Source organism: Mus caroli, chromosome 4 (assembly GCF_900094665.2).
Source record: "Mus caroli chromosome 4, CAROLI_EIJ_v1.1, whole genome shotgun sequence".
NCBI classification, from domain to species: Eukaryota; Metazoa; Chordata; class Mammalia; order Rodentia; family Muridae; genus Mus; species Mus caroli.
The window spans coordinates 67,856,208-67,864,690 of NC_034573.1; the positions used below are offsets into that span (position 1 = coordinate 67,856,208).

General features: G+C 40.8%; 1 pseudogene; it reads right to left on the reverse strand.

Moving 5' to 3' along the window:
* Nucleotides 1-899: 899 nt before the first annotated feature.
* LOC110293559 overlaps nucleotides 900-8,483 on the reverse strand; it is a 10,038-nt pseudogene continuing 2,454 nt past the window's right edge.

Here is an 8,483-nt window from a genome sequence, read left to right on the forward strand (position 1 = left end):
CAGAACTATTGAACATAGATAATTTTTCTGCCACAGGCCACCCCTTTTTTATTTTTATTTTTGTTATCTAATGGGGGGAAATGTGGTCTCCCTTCCCCCAGCCTGGAACCTGCCTGCTCTAGGGTGGAGCTACCGGCTCATTCATCCTGCCACGCCCACTGCTGGAACCTGACTCTGCTGCCTGGAGGCACACACGTGTTCGTCCTGCTACTGGACCCTGAGTTACTTGGCGGGAAATTGGGTTCCCTCCCCCTTCCTTTATAAACTGAGTGTTTGGAAATATTAAATTGAGCCTCGATCAGAACTTGTTGTCCTGGCTTCATTCTTTTCTTCCGCCCTATCTAGTTACCTCTCTTTGCAGGGAACTGCCATTCTCAGTTGAACCGTTCGTGTTGTGGACCGCGGGCGGGCCGCAACACAAAACAATGTAAAAATGGCTACCATTTTCTCTCCCCTGCTCCCCTCACCTGAGGACAATTCCCTGGACAACCTCATTCAGTGGTTCTCCCTGTAGATTTGGTTCAGCAAATGAGGCCAGCCATGGTTTTTAGCCCCTTGACACACTTTTGGAGATTTGGCTGGGGTAGGAAAGCCTTTAGGAATGAGGTGACTAGGTTAGGGAAATGCTTTAGTGTTTGGGGGGAAGGAGACAGCTCCTGGGGCAGAGCCTACCCCAAAGAAAAAGAAAAATGTTCACAGTTCCTTCTTTTTGCCTCAAAAAGTGACATTTATTCAGAGAGAGAGAGAGAGAGAGAGAGAGAGAGAGAGAGAGAAACCAAACCAAAACAACCAAACCAAAACAAGGTGTCTATCACTTGGCTCCCCTCCCCACTCCAGCTATTCCTCGGCCCCATCCCAGGACTAAACCCTGGGCTAGAGCCAGGTAGTAGGACAGCCTCTCAAATGAGATCAGCAATATTGAGGGGCATCTCTTCAATGGAGGTGTTGTAGAATGTCTTAGTGTCTCGAAGAGTCTTCTTGTCTTCTGTCACCATGTTAATGGCCACACCCTTACGGCCAAATTGACCACCTCGACTAATTCTGTGAATGTAGTTTTCCCTCTTGCTGGGAAGGTCATAACCAATGACTAAGGAGACGTGCTGTGCATCAATGCCTCTGGCCAACAGATCAGTGGTAATTAATACTCTGCTAGAGCCAGACCAGAACTCCCTCATGATCTCATCTCGTTATGTTTGGTCCATATCTCCATGCGTAGCAGAAACAGTGAGATACCCGGCATGCATCTTCTCAGTGAGCCAGTCCACCTTCCTTTTGGTACTGATAAAGACTACTGCCTGGGTGATACAAGTCACACACTGTGTCAAGCTTCCACTACTCTCGTTCCACATTAATGTAGAATTGGTGGATACCTTCCAGGGTCAACTTTTCCTTCTTGACAAGAATCTGAATAGGGTATCTCATGAATTTCTTGATCGCCTCAAGGACATCAGAAGGCACTGGAGCAGAAAACAAAAACTACCTATGTGTTACTGTTGAGCTTTTGGGATATATCATAGATCTGATCCTTGAACCCACGGCTTAACATTTCATCTGCTTCATCCAGTACGAACATCTTGATGTATTTGGGAGACAGGTATCTTCAGTTAAGCATATCAAACACTCAGCCAGGGGTGCCCACAATGATATGGGGAGCTTCCATTTGCAGCTTCTGCACCTCAGCACGCCCATTGGTACCCCCAATACAGGCATGACAAGAGACACCCATATAGTCTCCTAATGCCTTAACCACCTTTTATATATGCTGAGTCAATTCATGAGTGGATACCAGAACCAAAGCCTGAGTGGCCTTTAGATCTAATTCAATCTGCTGCAGAACTGATAAGGCAAATGTAGCTGTTTTCCCAGTCCCAGACTGGACTTGAGCTATCACATCATAACCCTTGATACAAGGAAGAATAGCTCACTGCTGGATTGAGGAGGGCTTCTCAAAACCATAGGCATAAATACAACGGAGGAAGGGTTCTGAGAGATTCATATCATCGAAGCTATCCACAATCTCATTCCAGTTACTCTCGATGACACCTCCCCACTCCATCCCATCCGGGCCATTGTCTCTGGATCCTGACTTGAAGACATAATCCTTAGAATCTTGACAAGTGAGGATTATGGGATAGAGGAAATTTCTGTTTTATAAATACTTTAAGCACAGTCATTTAAGCTTAAATTACAATGTTAGCCATCACAATGATCTTGTCTTCTCTTTTGAAATTGTCATCTTCCATGGCAAAAATATTCACCAGCATTTTAAAGGGAACATAGCCTTCCATCTACTACTGCTTTAGGGAACAAAGAAGTAAAGACAGTTGTAGCATTCCAAACATAACCTACAGAAATTCTCTTAATCTTGATTAAATAAGCATATTCTTCTTCCTGTGTTAGAAGTCTCTCATAGCTGAGACACATTCTGTGTTATCTTTTCTAGGACTCAATTTATAATTCTTAAATGAGGTAGTGCAATATGGTTTTTTTCTCCTTCCATCTTAAAGCAGAGAACACTTTGAGCAAGCATCTGTGACAACTCATTATCAAATCTGGAGGTATAGCTATCTTTAAATTGCTAGGGTTGTATAAAGGGGAAAGGCAAACCTCTCCTAGAATTCCAACTATTACTTCCTGTCTCCATTTACCTGCAAATGAGCTCAGGAGGTTGAATAATTTAGATGTTCTTTTATAATGGTGTGGGATGATGATACACCCATGTTTTTTTACAAGTCATCCCAGAGCCATATTCTGAAAGTAAGATCAAGAAACTCATTGGTTCACCAAGTTGTCCTTTGGTTGGCTTGACATTTGTTTTGTAGTCAGTGTTCTTCTGACCTGGGATGAATGGATGTTTCTTTGTGCCTCCATAGGAAAATTTAGCACACTGTGAGGCAAAAAAGAAAGCAGACACCTTGGATATAATTGCCTTTCAATTTTTTGAAATAGGATCTTGCCTTTTAGCTCATTTGGGCACAGAATTTGTGATTTTCCTGACTCAGCCTCTGTAGTATCGGAAACTCAGCCATGTTTTGAGAGGTCTGAATTAGACAGAGACAGGCTAGTCAGTGATAGTCTCTGTGATAGTCTGCAAACTGGCAGTTTGGGAGACTAGGCCTAAGGTTCTGTTTCCTGTAGATGAGAACTTCGATCCAGGAAGCAACCAATCACAGCCAATCTGAAGAGGCCTTGACACCCTAGAAATTCCCCAGAGCCCTAACCAAAGACATGGGCACTCATAGCCTTGGAGATAGAGCCAACCAATCAAAAGAAAGAAAGATAAAAGTTATCTATTCATATCCTAACAGGCTTCAAATTGACCCTGGGAAGCGTATTATGGGTTGTCCATTCCTGAATGGGGAGACCCCTGCATGCAGGAAACTCTGCTAAATAAATCCTCTTTACTCTTGCATATTATTTGAGTTTGGGGAATCACTCTTCAGCAAATCATGGATCTTAACAGTATCTGTACACCAGGTAACTGTTTTTTATAATAGACTTCCAATCCATCCTCCTGTTTCAGCCGTGCTGGGAGCTGCACTTTTCATCACTTAATATTGCCAGTTTCTGACCTTTTTAGCAGCCTGAAGAGAAAATCAAGATGTTTTTCTGTTTTGTAACTGTCAGTCTAGGATTCCTGTTTCTCAGTTATTTAGTCAAAACATCCCATTTTCTTTCCAGCTACCAAAGTGTTTTGCTATTGTTTCTTATCCTAATCTGTTTCCATTTATTTTATTTTTTATTGCATTTTTTAATATACATTTCAAATGTTATCCCCATTCCTGGTTTTCCCTTTTCCTTCCAAAAACACTCCCCTACCCCCTCCCCCTGCTCACCAACCCACCTACTCCTGCTTCCTGGCCCTGGCATTCCCCCACAGTGGGGCATAGAGCCTTCACAGGACCAAGGGCCTCTCCTCCCATTGATGATCGACTAGGCAATTCTCTGCTACATATGCAGCTAGAGCTATGAGTCCCACCATGTGTACTCTTTGGTTGGTGGTTTAATCCCAGAGCAATCTGGGGATACTGGCTAGTTCATATTGCTGTTCCTTCTATGGGGTTGCAAACCCCTTCAGCTGCTTAGGTCCTTTCTGTAGCTCCTTCACTGGGGACCCTATGCTCAGTCCACTTCTGTATTTGTCAGGCACTGGCAGAGCCTCTCATGTGAGAGCTATATCAGGCTCCTGTCAGCAAGCACTTGTTAGCATCCACAACAATGTCTGGGTTTGGTGATTGTATATAGGATGGATGGCCAGGTGGGTAAGTCTCTCGAGGGTCATTTCTTAAGTCTCTACTCCATACTTTGTCTGTGTAACTCCTTCCATGGATATTTTGTTCCCCCTTCTAAGGAGGTTCAAAAAACCCACATTTTGGTCTTCCTTCTTATTAAGTTTCATGTGGTTTGTGAATTGTAATTTGGGTACTCTGAGCTTCTGGGCTAATATCCACTTATCAGTGAGTGCATGACAAGTGAGTTCTTTAGTGATTGGGTTACCTCACTCAGGATGATATCCTCTAGATCCATTCATTTGTTTAAGAATTTCATAAATTCATTGTTTTTTAAAGTTGAGTAGTATTTCATTGTGTAAATGTACCACATTTTCTATATCCATTCCTCTGTTGAGGGACATCTGTGTTCTTTCCAGCTTCTGGCTATTATAAATAAGGCTGCTATGAATATAGTGGAACATGTGTCCTTATTACATATTGGAGCATCTTCTGGGTATATGCCCAGGAGTGGTATTCCTGGGTACTCAGGTAGTACTATGTGCAATTTTCTGAGAAACTGTCAAACTGATTGCCAGAGTAGTTGTACCAGCTTGCAATCCCACCAGCAATGGAGGAGTGTTCTCTTTCTCTACATACTCCCCAGCATCTGCTGTTACCTGAGCTTTTGATCTTAGCCATTCTGACTGGTGTGAGGTGGAATCTCAGGGTTGTTTTGATTTGCATTCCCCTGATGATTAATGATGTTGAACATTGTTTTAGGTGCTTCTCAGCCATTCAGTATTCCTCAGTTAAGAATTTTTTGTTTAGCTCTGTACCCCATTTTTAATAAGGTTATTTGGTTTTCTGCAGTCTAACTTTTTTTTTTGTATATATTGGATATTAGCCCTCTATCAGATTTAGGGTTGGTAAAGATCTTTTCCCAATCTGTTGGTTGCCTTCTTGTTTTATTAACAGTGTCCTTTGCTTTACAGAAACTTTGCAATTTTATGAGGTCCGATTTGTCGATTCTTGATCTTAAAGCACAAGCCATTGGTGTCCTGTGCAGGAATTTTTCCCCTGTGCCCATAACTTCGAGGCTCCTCCACACTTCCTCCTCTATAAGTTTTAGTGTGTCTAGTTTTATGTGGATGTCATTGATTCACTTGGACTCGATCTTTGTACAAGGAGATAAGAATGAATCGATTTCATTTCTTCTACATGCTAACTGGCAGTTGAGCTAGCACCGTTTGTTGAAAATGCTGTCTTTTTTCCACTGGATGGTTTTAGCTCTTTTGTCAAAGATCAAGTGACCATAGGTGTGTGGGTTCATTTCTGGGTCTTCAATTCTATTCCATTGGTCTACCTGTCTGTCACTGTACCAGTACCATGCAGTTTTTATCACAGTTGCTCTGTAGTATAGCTTGAGGTCAGGCATGGTGATTATACCAGAAGTTCTTTTATTGTTGAGAATAGTTTTTGCTATGCTGTTTTTTTTTTTTTTTTTTTTTTTTTTTTCCAGATGAGTTTGCAAATTGCCCTTTCTAACTCAGTGAAGAATTGAGTTGGAATTTTGATGGGGATTGCATTGAATCTGTAGATTGCTTTCGACAAGATGGCCATTTTTATTATTTTAATCCTGCCAATCCATGAGCATGAGAGATCTATCCATCTTCTGAGATCTTTGATTTCTTTCTTCAGAGACTTGAAGTTCTTATCATACAGATCTTACACTTCCTTTGTTAGAGTCACACCAAGGAATTTTATGTTATTTGTGACTATTGTGAAGGGTGATATTTTCGTAATTTCATTTCTCAGTTTGTTTATCCTTTGTTTAGAGGAAGGCCACTGATTTGTTTGAGTTAATTTTATAGCCAGCTGCTTTGCTGAAGTTTTTTTTAATCAGCTTTAGGAGTTATTTCTTTCAATTTTTGGGGTCACTTAATTATACAATCATATTGAAGAGTAAAAAAAAAATAATGACTGCCCTGAGAACATGGGCCATGGGCCCCGGCCCCCGGCCAGATGGCCTAATTCCCCGGAACTTTTGGGAAAAACAACAACAAAATGTTTCAATGTCCCAGGTGCCTTGAAGTAAATATCCGCCCCTAGACTTCCCCTATTTCCTCTCCGATCCTCCCCCTAGGTTCTGGTTTTTGCCTGTATAAGCCTACTGGAAAATAGGGTGTATGGGTCTCGACCTCAGCATGCTGGTTTGTGTGCCATTAAAACCTCGTGTGTTTGCAGCAAGCTTGACTGTTGTGGCTTTCTCGGCTCGCGATCCCTGAGACTTGAGTGAGGGTCTCCCTTCAGGGGTCCTACAATATCATATGCAAATAGTGATATTTTGATTTCTTCCCTTCCAATTTGTATCCCTTTGATATCCTTTTGTCTAATTGCTCTAGCTAGGAAATGGAGTAGTATATTGAATAGGTAGGGAAAGAGTGGGCAGCCTTGTGTAGTCCCTGATTTTAGAGGGATTGCTTTGAGTTTCTCTCCATTTAGTTTGATGTTGTCTACTGGTTTGCTGTATATTGCTTTTACTATATTTAGGTATGGGCCTTGAATTCCTGATCTTTCCAAGACTGTTGGATTTTGTCAAATTCCTTATGAGCATCTAATGAGATGATCATATGGCTTTTCTCTTTGAGTTTGTTTATATAGTGGATTACATTGATGGATTTCCGTATATTGAACCATCCCTGCATCCTTGGGATGAAGCCTACTTGATTAGGATGGATGATCATTTTGATGTGCTCTTGGGTTTGGCTTGCAAGAATTTATTGAATATTTTTGCATCAGTATTCATGAGGGAAATTGGTCTGAGGTTCTCTTTCTTTGTTGGGTCTTATGTGGTTTAGGTATCAGAGTAATTGTGGTTTCATAGAAGGAATTGGGTAGAGTACCTTGTTTTTCTATTTTATGGAACAGTTTGAGAGGTATTTGTATTAGGTCCTTTTTGAAGGTCTGATAGAACTGTGCACTAAACCATCTGGTCCTGGGCTTTTTTTAGGTTGGGAGACTATTAATGACTGTTTCTATTTTTTTTTTAGGGGTTATGGGAGTATTTAGATTGTTAATCTAATCCTGTTTTAACTTTGGTACCTGGTGTCTGTCTAGAAATTTTTCCATTTCATCCAGGTTTTCCAGTTTTGTTGATTATTTGCTTTTGTAGTAGGATTTGATGATTTTTTTTTGATTTCCTCAGTTTCTGTTATGTCTCTCCTTTCATTTTTAATTTTGTTATTCAGGATACTGTCTCTGTGCCCTCTAGTTAGTCTAGCTAAGGGTTTATCTATTTTGTTGATTTTCTCAAAGAACCAGCTCCTGGTTTGGTTGTTACATTGTATAGTTCTTTTTGTTTCCACTAGGTCTATTTCAGCCCTGAGCTTGATTATTACTTGCTGTCTACTCCTCTAGGGTGAATTTGCTTATTTTTGTTCTAGAGCTTTCAGGTGTGTTTCAAGTTGTTAGTATATGCTTTCTCCAGTTTGTTTTAGGAGGCACTCAGAGCTATGAGTTTTCCTCTCAGGACTGTTTTCATTGTGTCCCACAGGTTTGGGTATGTTGTGGCTTCATTTTCATTAAACTCTAAAAAGTCTTTAATATCTTTCTTTATTTCTTCCTTGAGAAAGATATTATTGAGTAGAGAGTCGTTCAACTTCCATATGTACATATGTATGTGGGCGTTCTATTATTTATATTGTTATTGAAGGTCAGCCTTAGTCTGTGGTGGTCTGATAGGATGCACTCGATTATTTCTATCTCCTTGTATCGCTTGAAGCCTGTTTTCTTTTTCTTTTTCTTTTCTTTTTTTTTTCAGGCAAGTGGCAAAAGCAGACTCATTTATCGAAGGAACTGGGCAAACCTTTATACCCCCTTCCCAGCATCTCACTGGCTCTCAAATCGCCAGATGTGATATTGTCTTTCTCATTGAGGCCTGTTTTCTGATGGATTATATGGTCAATTTTGGAGAAGGTAGCATGAGGTGCTGAGAAGAAGGTATATCCTTTCATTTTAGGATAAAATGTTCTATAGATATCTGTTAAATCCATTTGTTGCATAACTTCTGTTAGTGTCCTTGTGTCTCTGTTCAGTTTCTGTTTCCAGGATCTGTTCATTGGTGAGAGTGGGGTGTTGAAGTCTCCCACTATTATTGTGTGAGGTGCAATGTGTGCTTTGAGTTTTAGTAAAGTTTCTTTTATGAATGCGGATGCCCTTGCATTTGGAGCATCAGAATTGAGATTTCATCTTGGTAGGTTTTTTTTTTTTTTT